The sequence below is a fragment of the Cebus imitator genome, unplaced genomic scaffold, assembly GCF_001604975.1.
Source record: "Cebus imitator isolate Cc_AM_T3 unplaced genomic scaffold, Cebus_imitator-1.0 Scaffold541, whole genome shotgun sequence".
In the NCBI taxonomy this organism is placed as follows: Eukaryota; Metazoa; Chordata; class Mammalia; order Primates; family Cebidae; genus Cebus; species Cebus imitator.
Window position 1 is genome coordinate 675,590 of NW_016107856.1, and position 19,578 is coordinate 695,167.

The 19,578-nt window shown below is 48.2% G+C and overlaps 3 non-coding genes and 1 pseudogene across 3 annotated transcripts; 1 reads left to right on the top strand and 3 right to left on the bottom strand.

The window, feature by feature from the left end:
* Window positions 1-4,809: 4,809 nt before the first annotated feature.
* LOC119468968 lies at window positions 4,810-4,976 on the bottom strand (annotated as a pseudogene).
* A 1,157-nt stretch (window positions 4,977-6,133) lies between these two features.
* Window positions 6,134-6,205, bottom strand: TRNAG-UCC. Its single transcript has one exon. It is a non-coding gene; the product is annotated as a tRNA-Gly (tRNA).
* Window positions 6,206-6,845: 640 nt separating this feature from the next.
* Window positions 6,846-6,917, bottom strand: TRNAD-GUC. Its single transcript has one exon. It is a non-coding gene; the product is annotated as a tRNA-Asp (tRNA).
* Window positions 6,918-7,430: 513 nt separating this feature from the next.
* Window positions 7,431-7,513, top strand: TRNAL-CAG. Its single transcript has one exon. It is a non-coding gene; the product is annotated as a tRNA-Leu (tRNA).
* The last annotated feature ends 12,065 nt before the right edge of the window (window positions 7,514-19,578 follow it).

The window sequence follows — 19,578 nt, forward strand, 5'->3', positions numbered from 1 at the left end:
CTAGTCTTGTTTCTTGTCTTTGGGCTATTTTTACCTCTTTGAAAACTGGATCCTGCCATCTGATGAATTTTGTCCCGCGACGACACTTGTGGAACAAGAAGCCAAGCATTGTCTCCTCTACTAATGTGTCTATTGTCACTTAATGCGAAGGCCTCCAACCCTGGAACAAAGTTAGAAAAGGAAGGTTTGGTCCCCAGAATGCATAACCAAGTTGTGGTACATTCATGCAATGGATACTATTTAGCCATAGAAAAGAACAAGCTATCAACTCACACGAAGACATGAGTGATCTTTCATGCACATTGCTAAATGGAAGAAGACAGTCTCAGGAGAATCCACACAGTGTGACCTCATTTAATGAGATTCTGGAGAAGGGAAACTACACAGATGGGAAGGCTTTGGCTGCATGGGGTGGGGGTTTGAAGCATTCCATGTGATACTTTAATAGTGGATACTTGCCACTATGCATTTGTCAAAACATGCAGAATTTTACAGCTAAATGGGTAAATCAAACTCTATTCTAATTAAATAATATTATTCAGGATATGGAGTATCACAGCACAGAATACATAGTGTGAAAAATAACTATGCTACAAATTACTATGGTTTGGATGTGGGTTGCCCCTGCAAAAACTCATGTTGAAATTTGACCCCCAATGTGGCGGTGTGTGGAGGTAGGGTCTAGTGGAAGGTGTTTGGATTATGGAGATGGATCCCTCATGAATAGATTAATGCCCTCCCATGGAGGTGAGTTCTGTCTGCTCTCACAGGAATGGATTAATTCCTGCAAGAGTAGATAGTCAAAAGGAGTCTGGTTTCCTAGGCTTCCCTCTTGCTGTGATCTCTGGCGCACCCCTTGCTCCCCTTCCACTTTCCACCATGAGGTGAAAAAGACTGAGGCCCCATCAGATGCAACTGCCCAATCTCAGACATTCCAGCCACCAGCATTGTGAGCCAAATGAACCTTCTTTACTTACAAATTACCCTGCCTCAGGTATTCTGTTATGGAAGCACAAAATGAACTAAGACACAAATGTGGGAAAAAACTCACTGAAGGTGTAGGAAAAATGGTGCTGACCTAAATCCTTTGAAAATGAATAGAATCTGTACACTGCAGGCAAATGAACTATACTTCATCAGATTCCATTTTATAAAGTTCTTTCCAACAGGGGTAATTGTGAACAATTGTAAAACCACGGTATCTGTATCTGGAATCAAACAATGAGTTACATAAGTCCTAGATGGTAGGAACCAGGTCTACCACTGTTGCAGTGGGAGGTTACAAATTAGCAAGGGGAGAAGGGTAGAAAGATTCATGTGGTGAAGATTCAGAGGTGAAGACATCAACATAAACTTATGTTTAGTTTAATACAGATACATACAGTTCCACATCGAAACCTTTGTAATTGGGTGTGTATAGGTAGGTGACATACACACATATACTTCCTAGCATAGCTAATGAGGGACAAGACACAGTGTGCTCACTCAGCAGCCAGATATAAGTTTTCCTACCATTCTGAAAGGAATCAGGCTCTTTGAAGACTTTGTCCCAGTCTGATACTAGAACTGGGACAGTAAATATATGATCCAGGATAATCTTGAAGTATCAGAATGTAAGTACTAAAAAAAAATAATAATAACTGAAATATGTCAGAGAAAAATTGGAGCCAATAAAAAGAGCTACCAATGACCAACACAGAAATGAACTGTTCAACATAATGCTGTAGAGTTTAATGCTAACTAAAGCTTCAGGTAATTATCTAGGTGTCTGTATTTGTATATGTAGGTGAATAAGCAAATGGAGTTGAATAGAAATCTCCTATGCAAAAGAATTCCAAATAATTGATGTAGACACTCAGCCATCAGGAAGGTGGCGCTAACTCCTCACTCCGTGAGTATGGGCGTTACATTTGTGTAAACTTATTTATTATATTTTTTCCTGTGCTGTGGTTGTGTCCTAGGTTCCTTCTCTAAAATGCTATTCATCATAGGCCAGGAAAAAAAAGCAACCTTACAAACTCTGTTTCAATTCATGGCTAAATATTTTTAAAACAGTGACTTTGTAAAAATACGTTCCAATGGCAAATTGATTCATTGTGACTGGATCACTTATTCCAAATACTTCTTGTCTTTATTTTGTTCCAGTGCCTACTTTTTAGCCATAATACACCAGAATCAAATATTGGCCACTGGGAAAAAGTATTCAAAGAAAGAAAGAATGTGAACCAAACTTGCGACCATCATGATTCAATGTTGCACTACAACGTTTTCTAAAACAGAAGAGTTTAAAAGGATATTCAGAGTCAATCTCCTCAATGAGGCTTTGCAGAAAATGAGGAAACCAGGGAAACAAAAATGGCAGGACATTCTATGGGAGATTTTAGATGTTTCTATGTTTTATGGGGAAAACTCACTTTACCTTTTAAAAAATCACAAAGAATTATTGGAAACCCAAACCCTGGAATGTTTCACAAATTTAGTTGAACTTCTGTGTAGTTCTGTCTATATAGCTAGCCATGAAGTTGGTGATTTTTAAAACATCTGTGCCTTATTTGTGTAATAAAATACACAATGAATAATTAATCCTCATAGGAAAACATGTTAGACCTTGTGAAAGGAATATAAATCTTGGGGACCCAAAATCACTAGGCTAAAGAGAAAAGTCAAACTGGGAATTGCTTAGGGCAAATCTCCTTCCCGTTCTATCCAAAGTCACCATCTGCTCATTGAGATAAATGCATATCTGATTGCCTCATTTGGAAAGGGTAATCGGCAACTCAAAATAATGAAACCGTTTATCTTTATCTACCTATGATCTGGAAGCCCCCTGGCTGGCCTTCTCTTCAAGTTGTCTCACCTTTCAGGACTGAACCAATGTACATCCTACACGTAATGATTGATGTTTCATGTCTCCCTGAAATGTATAAAACCAAGCTGTGCTCCTACCACCTGGGGCACATGTTGTCCAGACCTCATGAGGATACATCACAGGTGCAGGCATCCTCAAACTTGGCAAAATAAACTCCCTAAAACATCTGAGATCTGTCTCAGATTTTCAGGGTTCATACATGTAATGCAGGATGTTAATGTTGGTAAAACACACATTATTCTATCTACTATTACAACGATACAGCCCATTAGCCTTAGACTTTCTCCACAAAATAAAAAATGTTGATGAGATACAAATAATATATTTAAACTTAAATAATGTTGCAAGTTTTAATATGTGTACTTTTCATTTTTTTAATACTTTTTTGACTACTGTAATGCTGTAAGAAAAATGAGTAATTAAAACATGAATAAAAGTGTTTATAGGGGGTGCACATGTTTCCTCCAGCCTCAGGCTTGGGGTGACATGAAAGGCACCTGCCCATCCCCAGCTTTCATCCCAGCTGTCCTGATGGTGGCTCTCAGCATTTCTCCTTTCTCTATACGAAGATCAAACTCTAGAAACAAACCCAGATCTTACAATATGTTGTGACACGCTATGATGATGAGCAGTCAAAGCCTCAAGCAAGGGATGCTTTTAAAAACAAGACTTACAGAACATAATGTGTGAAAGCAAAGCCAGTGTTGGGGTTCCTTCCTCTGCACACGGGGAGCAGACAGGAAGCTTTTGCCTCACCTTCCTCACATGGCCTGCAGCCACGTCTCCCCAGGTCAGACTTGAGGAGAATGAAACTTTGGTCTTCACTGTGGACATGCTACCAAGGGCTCCAAAGCCATGGTCTCTCCGCGGGTGGGTCCTGATCAGCCTGCTGCAGGAGCTGGGCCCTGGTTCTGGAGGTGAGAATACATCCTGGGCTTCCACTGCGTGGCTGGCACAGTGGGCATTCAGGTGCCTATTTGGGGACTGCTATGGAGTCCTGTGCCAGATGCAGTGGTGCACAGCTGGGAGCCAAGGGTCCCTGCTTCTGCTGGAGAATCTGGGCAGATGTAAAGGGTTAAGGTTAGGGGTAGGGGTAGGGTTAGGGTTAGGGATTAAGGTTAGGGTTGGTGTCAGTGTTTGGGGGCCGGAGTCAAGGGTCAGGGCTAAAGAGTAGGGTTAGGGATTGGGGTAGGGGTAGGGTTAGGGTCAGGGGGTTAGGGTTTAGGGTTAGAGGTTAAGGTGGGGGTAGGTGGGGTGAAGGTAAGGGTAATAAGCAGATCAGTAAAAACAATTCTGCTTCCCTTCAATAACAACCTTCTCCAACTCATTTTGTCTCAACACACTTATTTTTCCAGCAGAAGAATCCCAGGCTTCTTAAAGCATGGCAGGCACCTGTAATCCCAGCTACTCAGGAGGCTGAAGAATCGCTTGAACCTGGGAGGCGAAGGAAGCAGTAAGCCGAGATCACGCCACTTCACTCCAGCCTGGGCAACAGAGCAAGACCCTATCTCAAAAAAAGAAAAGAAAAGAAAATAATTAGTATAGTTTTGTCGCCAGAAAAGGGGTCTTGTCCCAGACCCCAACAACGGGTTTTTGGATCTCACATGCGATGGAATTCATGGCGAGTCACAGAGTCTAGTGACCTTAAGAGAGTTTATTAGCCACTACTCAGTTACAGAGCAGGGAGTCCTCAGAAAGCAAGAGGAGGAACGCACCTTTTTAAAGAAAAAAAAAAATTTTTGAGGCAGAGTTTTACTCTTGACACAATGACATGATCTCGGCTCACTACAACCTCTGCTTCCTGGGCTTAAGGATTCTCTTGCCTCAACTTCGCAAGTAACTGGGATTACAGGTGTGCACCACCATGCCCGGCTAATTTTTTTGCATTTATTTTCCATTTTAAGTTATTTTTTATTTATTTAATTTTTTAAAATTCAGTACCTATACAGACTGCCAAAAATTGCCAATGCCAACTCTATTTCCTATATTATAGTATTTCCAACTATATTGTAGTTGTCATGGCAGAGTATTGGGAAAAGTTTTCAATTAGCAATAATTGCACCTCAGATAAACCTCATTGGCTACGATACTGCCACTGTGCAAAGCTATTTTTTTGTATTTTTAGTAAAGACTCAGTTTCACCATGTTGGCCATGCTGGTGACCAACTCCTGGCCTCAAGTGATCTGCCCTCTTTGGCCTCGCAAAGTGCTGGGATTGCAGGTGTGAGCCACTGCGCCCGGCCTTAATGTTTGTTTATATAGGTTATTAAGAATAGTGTTATCTCTTATAAAGGCCTCTGATCAGTTTGTGTCAGGCTATTAGTATTGTTACTTTTCTATATTACTACTGATTTTAACAATAATTTATGAGTGTATCATTATCTTTAAAGTAAAACTTATTTTTAAATTAAGAATGCTTATTGCTTAAAGTACTGGTAAATTTTTTTAAGTTTGGGGTCTTTATTTAGTTCTTAACTTGTTCTTGCAACCATAAATATTTTATAATAAAGGTGCTCAACAACTAAATATATAATCCAACAAATTTAACGTGTGTGTGTGTGTGTGTGTGTGTGTGTGCTCGCGCGACAGGGTCTCACTCTGTCTCCCAGGATTGAGTGCAGTGGTGTGATGATCGTTGGCTCACTGCGGCATCAAACTCCTGGGCTCAAGCAATCCTCCCTCCTCAGCCTCCTGGGTAACTGGGACCACAGGCAGGCGCCACCATGCCAGCTAATTTTTATATTTTTTGTAGACATGAGGGTCTCGCTATTTTCCCAGGCAGGTCTTTAATTCCTGATCTCAAGTGATCCTCCCACGTTGACCTGCCAGCCTGTTGGCCAAAAGGGGAGGAGTGAAGGTGCCGGGCAGTTGGCAGGTGGAGCCAAAGATGGAAGACTTCCTTGACCGGGAATCAAACCTGGGCCAGGTGTGAGAACACCGAAACCTAACCACTAGACCACCAAGGAGCGTCGTCCACCAGACCAGGCTTACGCCTCCTGACCCCAAATCCTGTGGCTCCAGCACTGAGTGCTACCCTGGCCCTGTCCCCTGCTTGGGTTTAAAACAAACACCCACTGCCAGCCCACGCCGGCGCTGCGCCCGCCGCAACCCGCCTGCCCCAGCAGCTCTGGTCCCGTTCGCAGCCCACCCTCCAAACACCGCCACCTCCTTCCCCGGGCGCACACGCGTGCAGCCAGGGGCCAAGCCCGGGCACCACACGGGCTCCGCGGCCCCAGACCCCCACCCCCGCAAAAGGTGGGCCGCTGCGTTGGCCGGGAATCGAACCCGGGTCAACTGCTTGGAAGGCAGCTATGCTCACCACTATACCACCAACGCCGCACGGCGCGGGCAGCCACGCCACGCCTGCCCGGGGCTCCCACGAGCGAGCGCGCCGCCTAAGCCCGGTGCAGCCCGACTGGCCGCTGGGTCTGTCTGTCCCTGCGTCCGGCCGTCCATCCGCCCGGCTAGCTGGTACTGCGCTTTGCCAGGGCGCCTCCAAAGACCGCCCGGTCCCCCACCGGTGGCAAGGCGAGCGCTACTGCTCAGGCGGCCCGCCCCGCTGCCTGCCTGCCTGCCTCTGGGGGCGCTCTGGCTCTCTCGCCGCCCGGGGCCGCCAGAGCCCTTCTTCATCAGGCGGCCGGAGGGGCCACAGCCGCTGCGTGCCCACAGGGTCCTCACTCCGCCTCCCACCGGGTACCGGGCTCCATGGGAGGCAGGGAGCCTCTTCTGACAGCCACTTTGGGCCTGCCGCTCCTTGGGCGCCGTGGGAGCGAGAGGAGGCCGCCACGCTGTGGCGACCAAGCAGCCGGCAAAAAGAAAAGGCAGAAGGCCAAGGGGGCAAATGGGACCATGGGGACCAAGGTGCCAGGCAGTCCAGGCCTGAGATGATGCCCTGCGGCTAGCTGGAGGGTGGAGGGAGGATAGGGTGGGCAAACAGATTGGGTCCGAGGCAGCTGGCGCAAAAAAAACCTTCTGCCTCCCCGTCGGGGAATCGAACCCCGGTCTCCCGCGTGACAGGCGGGGATACTCACCACTATACTAACGAGGACGACGGGGACACTTGTTCGGACACCAGACCCCACTGCGACCGCGGATGCGAAGCCCTGCCTTGATCGCTTCCGCCGACGGACCCCAGGGGATGGCCTGTGCCCGTGCGCGACCCGCCACCCGCCGCCAGTGGAGAGACCTACCCCGATACCCAGAAAAGCACCCTGCAATGACACCCAGATCCAGAGGAGCCCCGACAGCTACCCGAATGGTGTGGAACCTCCCCATGCGCCCTGTCTGCAGTCTCCAACGCTGGGAGGAAGCGGCTAGGGCAAAACCGCCAGGATGCTCCTCTTAGGACTTGGTGGACGCGCGCTCTGCTGGGGTACCGCCGGCGGAGGCGCGGGGGTGGGGACGTACAGCGGCGGCCGGAACAACGCGGACCGTTTGGTTCCGGGGTTGGGACGCGGAGGCGTACACTCCAGAGCCAGCAGGCTGCGTTCACTTGGTGCGCGGTCCCTCGGCTGCGCACCAAACGCACAGCGAAGGGCTCAGGCGAGGAGACCCGCCGGCGGTCAGGATGGCCGAGCGGTCTAAGGCGCTGCGTTCAGGTCGCAGTCTCCCCTGGAGGCGTGGGTTCGAATCCCACTCCTGACAAGCGGACCTTTTGGCTCGCCCACCCGCCGGAGGGCAAAGTCCACCGCCACACCGAACCACGTCGCCTCGGTTCCCGCCTTGAGCCCTTGCCCACGCTCCGGAACTGCAGCCCCCTTCAAGCAAGCCTCCGAAGCGCAGCCGCTTCTCAGGCACGTCCGTTCTTCCTGCCTGCCCATCCACCCACCCACCGGCATTCACAGAAATAGCCCAGGACTGTGCGCCAGCGCTCCCGACCCTCTACCAATTGCCGTTCCGGCAGAAGGACTCCGCGTCCCCACAGGCGCCCTCTTACCTGGCCCAAACACACCGAGAGACCGCGAACACCTTCCTGGCTCTTCCCTGCAGGTCTCCTCCGTCGGCCTTCTCCTCACTCGCCCTAACAGAAACAGCCCTGATTCTCTCGCGTTCCTCCTTTTCCCTCCTTCCTCACACGGCCCAGCGCCCAGCGCCCAGCGCCCACCGCCCACCACCCACCGCTCACCGCCCTCGGCCCACCGCCTTGAATCGCCGCTGCGCTGCCCAGAGGCGTCCGGAGTGCACGGCCCGCCCGTTTGCACCCTCCAACTTCTGCCCGCTGAGCAGCCGCGACTCGCTCGTGGAGCCCCGCGCACTTTTGCAACCAGGGGCACGCCATCCAACATCCTGTCCTTGCCTCCAACCCCTCGGCCCCGCCTGTCCATTCGATTCTCCGGACAGCCTACCCAGGTCGCCGAACCCACCGCGCTAACTGTGCTCCCTACCCTGTGGGGCCCTAACCGCTAACACCTGCCTGCCGGCCGTCCTCCTGCAGCCCGCACGCCTGCGGGCCAGAGGCGGCGGCATCCCTGCACACAGCCTGGCAGGGGAGCCCAAACCCGGAAAGATGGCCCACGAGGAATCCCGGTGGAAGCTTTAGATCCCCGTCACCGGCCCACAGAGGCCAGGCCCGGCCGGGACCAGCTCTGCGCCACACCGCATTTCCACGTGGGAAACCCGGACCTGGGCCGACCCAGTCACACCCAGCGCGCCTTCTCCCGGGTCAGCAGCTGCGGCTCTGCCAGAGCGCTCCTCTACTGCACTGTGGCTCCCCTACCGGCCCATGGGGGTCCCGCACCATGTACGAGCCAGTGCGGGGCTGGGGGGCCAGTTCAGAGCGCAGAAGCGAGGCTCCCACGGACTTGGTCGGCGTATCTGAGCCACACGCAGCGGCTGCGAGACCCGTGCCCCTTCACCTCACCCTCTCGCTGACACCCCCACCCCCAACCCCGGCGGAGGGCCAGCCCGGAGGGAAAAGGACTTTGGGTCTGGGCTGGGGATCCGCGCTCAGCAAGGCCCGCCGCAGCGCAGCTGGCCACATGGGCCATCGGGCGCGGGCCAGGGCTGCTCTTTTTCCTGGCGATCCCGGCGGCAGAGAAAGGGCAAGATGGGACGAGTCGGCCTCTCTCCCTCGGCGCGTTGCGCCCACGGTCCCTCGACGTGACGTGACGGGAGCCTCCCCTTCTGCTCGCCCCATAGGGCCAGCCTCTCGTGGACGCTACGGTGGGACACACGCCCACCGCACGATGTGACCGGTGAAGGGCGGTTGGTGGCGAGCGCCCCTGTGCCAGCTGCCGTCGGTGCGTTTCACCGGCGCATGGTGGTTCAGTGGCAAAATTTTCCCCTGACACCAGAGAGGCCCGGGTTCGATTCCCCGCCGATGCAGTGCGACGTCCCATTTTGGTGCTGCAGCACCAAAGTATAGCTGCGCTCCCCGCTGCCGCCTGCTTACGCTCCGGGCGCTGGCGCGTGTCCTGCCCGGCCCTGCTCCCACGTGGGATTCGCCTCTGCCCACTCCCCCACACCTCTCTGGACTAATGGATGAGGCCACCCTGCCCTACCCCGCCTCGGTAACAACATCCCCTCCAAGCCCCGGAGCGTGCCAGACACCAGCCTTTGGCAGCCTCCTGGTCCTGTTTCTCTTCACTGCCCTGCCACCGCCTCTGCCCCACGCATTTCACTTCAAGGAACGCAGCCAGGCAGCACGGAGCTTGTGCCCGCTGGCCCCACCTCTTCTCTTCACTTTTCACCACGACTACCTCCCTCTCTCTCTCCCTCCTCTGACTCTGTCTCCATCGCTGGCTCCCCACCTCTAGAAAATCATGCCATGGATGCCCTTCCAGTAGCGAGGAAGNCGGCCCACAGAGGCCAGGCCCGGCCGGGACCAGCTCTGCGCCACACCGCATTTCCACGTGGGAAACCCGGACCTGGGCCGACCCAGTCACACCCAGCGCGCCTTCTCCCGGGTCAGCAGCTGCGGCTCTGCCAGAGCGCTCCTCTGCTGCACTGTGGCCTCCCTACCGGCCCATGGGGGTCCCGCACCATGTACGAGCCAGTGCGGGGCTGGGGGGCCGGTTCAGAGCGCAGAAGCGAGGCTCCCAGGCTCCCACGGACTTGGTCGGCGTTTCTGAGCCACGGGCAGCGGCTGCGAGACCCGTGCCCCTTCACCGCCCCCTCTCGCTGACACCCCCACCCCCAACCCCGGCGGAGGGCCAGCCCGGCGGGAAAAGGACTTTGGGTCTGGGCCGGGGATCCGCGCTCAGCAAGGCCCGCCGCAGCGCAGCTGGCCACATGGGCCATCGGGCGCGGGCCAGGGCTGCTCTTTTTCCTGGCGATCCCGGCGGCAGAGAAAGGGCAAGATCGAACGAGTCTGCCTTTCTCCCTCTGCGCGTATGCCCACGGTCCCTTGACGAGGGGTGTCGCGAGCCTCCCCTTCTGGCCGCCCCATACGGGCAGCCTCTCGTGGGCGCTGCAGTTGGACAGAAGACCGCTGCTGGATGTTAGCAGTTACGGGCGGCTTTTGGCGATCAAGGCCGTGCCATTTCCCTTGGGATCCTCCATCGGTGCATCAGTGGTTAAGTCGTAGAATTGTCGCCTGCCACGCGAGAGGCCAGGGTTGAATTCCCGGCCCATGCAGTGCGACGTCCTATTTTGGTGCTGCAGCATCAACGCATAGCTGAGTTCCCCTCTGCGGCCTGCTTGCGCTGTGGTCCGATAGAACGTGTCCTGCCCCTGCTCCCAGGTGCGATCGGCCTCTGCCTGCTCCCCAGCCCCTGTCTGGACTAATGGATGACGCCACCGCCCCCTACCTCACCTTAGTAACAACACCCCCTCCAAACCCAAGAGCGCGCCAGACACCAGCCTTTGGCAGCCTCCTGGTCTTGCTTCTCTTCATTGTCCTGCCACCGCCTCTGCCCCACGCATTTCACTTCAAGGAATGCCGCCAGGTAGCACGAGCTTGGGCCCACTGGCTCCAGATTTTCTCTTCAGTTTTCTGCCTCTTTGTCTCTCCCCGTCATTGGCTTCCCAGCTCCAGAAAATAATGGCATGGTTTCCCATCCAGTAGCAAGGAAGTGGGACTTGTAGGAGTGACACATCACTTGTCACATTCTTCTCGGCGTTACACACCACTGCACAAGTAAACTCTCCTCCCGACCTAACCCCCATCCACCGTTTATGTCGAGGATCCTGCCTTGCTCCTGTCTTGCTTCTGCAGCTGGGACCTCTTTATCTCATTCTCAGACACGTGCCTGAGACGTGAATGTGCACCCTGAATACAGCTTTCAGAGGTCTCTACCAAGTTTCCTCAGGATGGATAGTGACTGGGTTTATTTTACAGCAAGTTTTGATTTGGACTGTAGAGCCTTTTTTACAGCAGAGTCTGATATTGAGAGTGCGACTGTCTGACAGCCAAAGGTTTCCTCTAGAGGACAGCAATTCTGCTACATTATGTGAAGGTATACAGAGAGTTGTGCCATTTCCCAGGGTTTGGTAGCTTCTGTTACCAGTAAGACCACTGCTGCAATTACCCGGAGGCATGCTGGCCATCCTTCAGGTACCCAATCAAGTTCCTCACTCAGATAGCCAACTTGTTGCTGAGCTGGTCTTCGGGTTCTAGTAAAAATTCCCAGCGCCATTCCTTTTCTTTCTAATATGTAAGTTTCAAAGGCCCTCCCTATGGAAAGGCTTAGGGCTGGTGCCTTAAGTAACTCTTGTTTTAGCTGGTTTAATGGGCTTTCGAGCTTCAAGTTCCCAGGTTAGGAAATGAGTTTTAGCCACCTGAGTTTCTTTTCTGAGGTGTTATCAGGGGTGAACTGTCTTGTATCCATAGTCTGCAAAATCCTGTAATGTCTCAAAATTCTCTTAGTTGCTTGAGGGTCTTAGGAAGGGGGAAGTAGGAAATGGGCTCTATCCTTTTTACCCCTAATGCTCTGGTCCCTCCAGACAGCAGTAAACTCAGGTGCTTTACTGAGGTTTGGCAGGGCTGGGACTTGGATTTTGAAACCTCATATCTTTTGTCAGCTAGGAAATTAAGAAGAGCTTCTGTGTCTTCCCGAGAAGCTTTTTCAGTTGGGGCACAGTGTATGATGTCATCTACATATTGCAAGATACTGACCCGAGAATGAGAAAACTCAGAGAAGTCTTTTGATAGTGCCTTTCCAAACAAGTGATCACTGTTTTGAAATTCCTGAGGCAGTACCATCATGTTAACTGAGTGGTTTGGCCAGAGGGATCTTCAAAGGGAAACAGGTATTGACAGTTAGGAGGTAATGGTATAGAGAAAAAGGCATTCTTTAGATCTAGGACTCTGAACCATTTGGTTCCCTCAGGTATTTAAGTTAGCAAGGCATAGGAATTAGGGAACACTGGATGAATTGGGACTATGGCCTCATTAATGATGCAGAGGTCCTGAACTAATCTCCATTCCCCATTGGACTTTTGTACTCCTAATATTGGGGTGTTGCAGGGGCTTTTACAGGGTTTGGTGAGTTCCTGCATTTTTGGGTTATTAATAATGGCTTCTAGTCCTTTCCTAGCTTTTGGCTTTAGGGGATATTTTCTCTGGTTAAGAAAAGTAGCATTCTTAACTTTAATCTGGATTGGCCTAGTGGTTAACCCTGGACCTATTCTTCCTTCAGTTGCCCATGCTTCTGTATTAATACTAGCTTCCACCAGGGGAGACAAAGAGTTTCTTCTGGGGCTATAAGGATGCTGGCTGCTATGTCAGCTAAAATGTCTCTACCTAGTAAAAGAGTGGGACTTTTAGGCACGATTAAGAAGACATGCATAAATAATAGGTCCCCTTAACTAAGTAATTGGCTGAGAAAAAGGTTAGAATCTTTCCTGAGACGCCCATTATGGTTGTGCTATGGGAAGAGGGAGACCTGGATTGCAAAGGAGAAGACAGAGACTGGATCCAGTGTCCAGAGGGAGGTCCACTCTCCTTCCTTCAATTTCCAGAATCACCTGGGGCTCCTGAGCGGTAATGGAAGTTTGAACCTCTGAAGCCAGGGTTTTGAGCTCTGGGACCCATCAGTCCTGTTGGACCATCTGTGAGATTGGTTCTGACCCCAGTGAACTTCATTTTCTGGGGAGAGTCCAATCTCCAGTGGTCCCTCATACCAGCTGGACAGGGTTGAGGTGGCTTCTTCTTGCAGCCTGGACAGTCTTTCTTAAAGTGCCTTGACTTGCCACACTGGTAACAACTAGTGGATGCACCTTGGGGGTCCTGGACTTTGCAAACCGGCAAAGCAGCTGCTAGAGACTCTGTCTTTCTCTTGTGTTTTCTCTCCTTCTCCTGGGCCTTTTCCTGGACCCTATTGTAAAAGACCAAGGTGGCCACCCTCAGGAGGTTTTCCAAGGTCCTATCTGGTCCTATAGCCTGCTCCTGCAGTTTCCTTCTAATATTGGGAGCTGCCTGTGTCATAAACTTGTTCTTTAGGATGAGCTGTCCCTTGACTGAATCAGGCGATAAGGAAATGTGTTTTATTAGCACATCTCTCACCCTTTCTGCAAAGGCTGAGGGATTCTCATCTGGCTTTTTGTCTATCATGAACAGTTTAATTAAGAGATTTGGCCCTAGTTCTTTGTAGGCCCTCCAGTATGCACGTTAAAAAGTGTTGCCTTTTCCATTTATCTTTGGAGTCATTGGAGTTCCATTCAGGGTTGTCAACAGGTACCACCTCTCTTCTTATTGGGAATGATAATTCCCTTATTTCTTTGCCTTCCCTATTTTCTCTTTTCCTTTTTGGCCTACTATAGGAGATATATTGCACATCTCCAAACTTCTCTGCTGTCTGTAGAGCTGACTGTTTTTCAGCTGTGGTTAGGGTTTGGCTTAAGAGCAGCATAACATCCCTTCATAGGTCAAACACTGGAGTTAAATTTTGGAAAGCTTCTAGATACCTATCAGGGTCATCAGAAAATCAGCCTGTCTCTCTTTATTTGCCTAAAGTCACGCAATGAGAAAGGAACTTAAACCCTAAGATGGCATCACTTTTGTTGGACATTTCCTGTAGTGGTAAGAGCAAAATTGGGAGGGTGGGGAGTTGTGGAGATGGTGGAACTGGAGGAGCTGATGGCAACGCTGGAGGGTGCCCTGAACAAGGGGGATAAAAAAGGCCAGGACACTCAATTGCTGCCTCAGATGCTTCCCCAGAAGTTGCTTCTCTAGTTTTGGGGAATCATTCCCTTTGGGCCTGCCTAATATGACTGCTAAAATAACTGAGTTGATTGTGCAATGCTTGAAAAGGTCTAATAAGAGGGACTTGCCCTTATGCAAAAGCAGACTTTCAGGGTCAGAGTCTCAGTGCTTCAGAATGCACTCAAAAGGAGTCCTTCGTTCCCTTCATCCTTTGGAGTGGCCCAAGGTAGAGAGGAAGATCGTGGGGGCATGCCCCCAACTGTTCTCCCTTCTTGGTTCCCTGGGTCCCAGCATCCACTAAAGGTGCCACCCATGGATGCAGGCATGACCTGCAGCCATGGATCCAGAGGACCCAAGTGATGGAGTTAGTCATGCTCACCCATGTGACTCTATTCCTCCACTTGTGATTTCCCTTTGACTTCCTAGACTTGTTTGATCTGTGTGGCTCCCCGATAGATGGATCTCAGGAAAGACTATGTAACAGTTGTATTTGGCAAGGCCCATTAATGGAGGGAATGTGCTCAGTTGAATTCTATAATCTGCCACCTGGACTAAAGCATTTATTCTTAGGCAGTGATTGTGGTTAACTTCCAGACATAAAATCTCCTTACTATTTAAGTACCATTTTCATTGGAGGAAGGATGGGTGTCTTAAAAGATCTTAGGGACTGAATGGCAGTTTTCCTGCTGATGAAACAGTATTGGGGCTAAATTTGGTTTCAGAGGACACTTTCCTCCTTGTTGCTGAGTTTTCCTATTCATAAATGGGGCATACAGTCTGGTCTCTAGTAGAGGGGAGCAAAAAGGGAGGAGAATTAGAAAACTAGAGTGTTTTGGCAAAGGGGCAACAAGATGCCTCATTGAGAGGATTTCTATGTTTTTCACACAAAGAACAACAAGAACAACACGCCCACTAACAATGGATGTATATACACAAAGAGAGACACTTATACATGTAAAGAATTGGCCAGGACTTTGTCATGGCAATCCTACTAGCGAAATCTTTGTGACTGAAGGGTGACTTTTATTTCTGCTGAGGGCATCTTTGTCTACTGCTTTGGCCACCTGTCAGAGTCTTTGATTTCTGAGGTTGACATTTATGCCATCAAGTGCTCTGGCTGTCTCACTGGTTCAAGATCCTGAGCTGTGTGTATAAAAAATTGAGGTTGGCTGGGTGTGGTGGCTCATGCCTGTAATCCCAGCACTTTGGGAGGCCAAGGCGGGTGGATCATGAGGTCAGGAGTTCGAGACCAGCCTGACCAACATGGTGAAACCTCGTCTCTGTTTTATTTTTTTTTAATTATAAAAAAATAAAATAATAAAAAAAAGAAAAAATTGAGGTTGTGGCTAGGTGCGGTGGCTCACACCTATAATCCCAGCACTTTGGGAGGCCAAGGCGGGCATATTAACTGAGGTCAGAAGTTTGAGACCAGCCTGACCAACATGGAGAAACCCTGTTTCTACTAAAAATATGAAAAATTAGCCAGCTGTGATGATGCATGCCTGTAATCCCAGCTACTTGGGAGACTGAGGCAGGAAAATCACTTGAACCTGGGAGGTGGATGTTGCGGTGAGCTGAGATTGTGCCATTGCACTCCAGCCTGGGCAACAAGAGCAAAACTCCATCTCAAAAAAAAAAAAAAAAAAATTGAGGTTGTGTACTCTCATTTATGTTTCAAAAATTTTATTTAATTTACATATATTTATAGTAAAATGAGAAATTTTACATACCCATTTTTGGGATGTTGATGATGTATTAGTCTTTAATCAGATATTTCTGCAAGCACTCTTGCAAAATATTCTGCAAGTGTGTTTTTTCATTTGCAGCTTGGTGGACAGCCTGTGGATAAAGCGAAGGTAAATGTTATCTATGTAAAAACCAGGAAAGGACACACAGAAACACATTGAAAAGAAGGCCATCTGAAGGTGTAGGCAGAGACTTAAATCATGTTGCCAAAGACCAAGGAATGTCAAGGATATTTGGGAGTCAGCAGAATGCAGGAGCAGGCAAAGAAGGGTTCTTCCCTAGTGGGAAGCATGGGAAGACTTTAGTGGGAGCATGGTCCTGCTGATATCTTGATTTCACAGTTTTAATTTGCAGATCTGTGATAGAATAAATTTCTGTCATTTTATGCCAACCAGTTTGTGGTAATTTGTTGTAGCAGTCCTGGAAACTAATAAAACCTGCAAAGTCACCATCTAGATTTTGTCTTTAACATCCTATTATGTATCCTTTATCACATGTCCATCCATCTATGCAAACTTCTAATTTGTGATATTTTTAGCCTTTGATATTATTATTATTTTAAATATTTGGTAGTGCAGTGTTGCTGAACGTCTGAGAAAATGGTCACTATAATCCTTCTTTTTTGAATGTGAAATTATAGGACTGTTACTGGCAAGTGTGGGAATCCTAGGTTCTTCTCAACTTGGAAGAAGGAATTCAGCCAAGAGACACATAACAAGGGTTAAGTAGTAGAGTTTATCGAAGAAAGACAAAGTACATTCCTAGAGAGGAATAGAAAACATCTCCAACCTGACCTAGCAGAAAAAACTGTAGTAGCAGTGTCTGTTTAATTAGATATTACACTCTGAAAGATGAGTCAGAGCACATTGTTAAAAAGAATGAGCCAGCAGCAGGTAGTGCTGGGTGACCCTCTCTATGAAAATCTTATATAATTATTCATGAAAAGGCTTGAGGGCATGTCACTCGCAAGCATCTTTCAGGAGGTCCCTTTGGGTATGCATGCTCTGTGGTTGTACACACTGGTATACATGGTGCAGGTCTAATTAAAATTTAAAATCTCCACCTAGGGGTGTGTTTTGACTGTTAAAATGAGCAAAAGTATACTCTAGGGCAAGTTTCTGGAGGACTGTCTGTGTTCACCAGTGGGGAAAATTCCTAGCATGGTTATCTCCAGCTAGGGCCTGATAAGTCCCCTTCAGGGCTGGCGGAGCCTAACCACAAGGCCAAATGTAGCCAACCTAGCCATTGTCCTTTTGTTGGCTGTCAGTGGGAAGCACTGACTTCAGTGGGTAGCATCTCCAGGACTTCTTTTTCCAGGGGGCTCCCTTACCTGCTCATTTCTGACTGTCTGCCTTCTCTAATACTACAAAGTTTTTAAATAAAAGTTTGGAAGAATGTATCTACATTTTAAATGTTTATTCTTTTTTTTTTTTGAGACGGAGTTTCACTCTTGTTACCCAGGCTGGAGTGCAATGGCCTGATCTCGGCTCACCACAACCTCCGCCTCCTGGGTTCAGGCAATTCTCCTGCCTCAGCCTCCTGAGTAACTGGGATTACAGGCACGCGCCACCATGCCCAGCTGATTTTTTGTATTTTTAGTAGAGACGGGGTTTTACCATGTTGACCAGGATGGTCTCGATCTCTTGACCTCGTGATCTACCCGCCTCGGCCTCCCAAAGTACTGGGATTACAGGTGTGAGCCACCGCGCCCGGCCTAAATGTTTATTCTTAAAGCTAAGAAATCCAATCTAGATATTTATCTTAATCAAATATTTGCAATCATTGGCAATGTTGTATCTTCATTGCTTCATTGTCTCTATCATAGAAAATTAGGAAATATGCCACATATTTATAGTTAAGAGCCTGTTTATGAGCTACAGAACGCTATGTGGCAGTTTAAAAGGATGAGGGAGGAATAGGTAAGTACATACACCAGTTATACTTCTGTGGTAGTCAACCTCTAAAACAGCCTCTGATTATCACGCCTTCTTCTGCCTACATTCCCTGCAGATTGCTCCCACATCATATCATAATTTGTCTGTGTGAAAATAGGATATGGCAAAAATGAAGGTACATCCCTCTCAAGATTAGGTTTTAAAAGCCTATGGCTTTCATCTTAGGCTCCCTGTCCCTCTTTCTCTCTCTGTCTCTCTCATAATTTACTTTCCAGGGAAGCCAAGTGTCATTTTGAGAGAACACACAGTTATTTCAAAGAAACCAGTAGACGTTTTGTAGGACACACAGGCAGCCTATGGAAAGGCCCACATGTGGAGGAGCTAAGGCTACCTAAGTGAGCAACCATCTAAATGAGCTTGGAATGGGGTTCTCCAGCCCCAGTTGAAGCTTCAAATAATGGCAGCCCCAGCCAACAGCTTGACTGTAACCTCATGAGGACCCTGTGCCAGAGCCATGAGGCTAGGCTAAGCTGCTCCTGGATTCCTGACCCACAGAAACTGTGACATAATGAGTATTTGTTAGCTTAAATTGGTAAGTTTTGCAGTAATTTATTATGTAGTCGTAGATAACTAATATCAACAGTTCATTAAAAAAGCAAATGGAATCAAAGTATAATCATATAGATAATAAATCATGTGTATGTATTTTTCATATAACCCCCTGAAATTCATGATATGATATGATGAGTAGGGATTTCTGTCATTTGTCCTTCTGTAGTATTTAAATATTTTTACAATTAACTTCCTCTTACAGCTTTATTGACTTGTACTTGATGTACAATAAAGTGTACATATGTTGATATTCTATCTCCCAGTACCTGCAAGTATGAGCTTATTTAGAAAATAGATCTCTGCTTTCTACATAGTTGAGATTAGGTCAAACTGGAGTAGAGCGAGCCCCTATCTAATATGACTTGCATCCTAATTTAACAAGGGAAATTTGGATAGAAAGACAGACATATAGACAAAGAGAACACCATACGCTAAGCAACTACCAGAACCCAGGAAGGTGGCCTGGAACAGATCTCTCCCTAGTGCCTTCACCCTACTGACACCTTGATCTTGGACTTTTGGCCTACAGAACTGTAAGACAATAAATTTTTGTGGTTTAAGCCACCCAGTTTTTGGTGTTTTGTTATGGCAGCTCTAGAACACTAATACATTGGGTTAAATAAAATATATTATTAAAATCAATTTTAAAAATGCAAAATTGAATTTCTCATATCTCTATTGTACAGCACTGGTCTAGAGGTATATTTAGCAACAAGTTTATCCTGTCAGGTTTAACAGGAAGTGATTTCTTCTTCTCCAAGTGCTTTGTGTGGGGGGATGCCTATCTACTTCACAACTCTAGTTAATAAAGAAAGCCAATCTATAATTAGCAAACAGCAACTGGTATTGCCTTTGTTATATACCTTGATACTCTTCCCCTGGTCTGTAATCGAACTCTCGAACTCTTAGGGTTTCTTAATAATCTATTTGGAAAAATGATCTGGCTTTGACACCTGATACTCTCTCCTGAACACAATTCTTCTTTTGTACTTAAAATTTATGGACCTTCAGCCATAGAGATTTTAAAAATACTTTTAGAGAGATATGATTTTTTAAGTTTATTTTTAATTTTTTGCCATAGTTTTGCTATCAACATACCAATAGCCATCCATCCATCCATCCATCCATCCATCCATCCATCCATCCATTATCCCATAGAACCAATTGGGCTGACCTGCTTGATTTTGATACTAGGGGTGGAGAACTAAACATAATCTGTATTGTTCGAAAATCAGTCAATCAATGGGAACGTAAATATTGTTCTCTGAGCCATGATGAGCATTTTAGTGCCAGTTGCTTTGACAATTTTCTAGGCAAATGTCATCTTGATTGTATGCAATGGTGTTAAACTTTAGGAACTAAATTGTTGATTT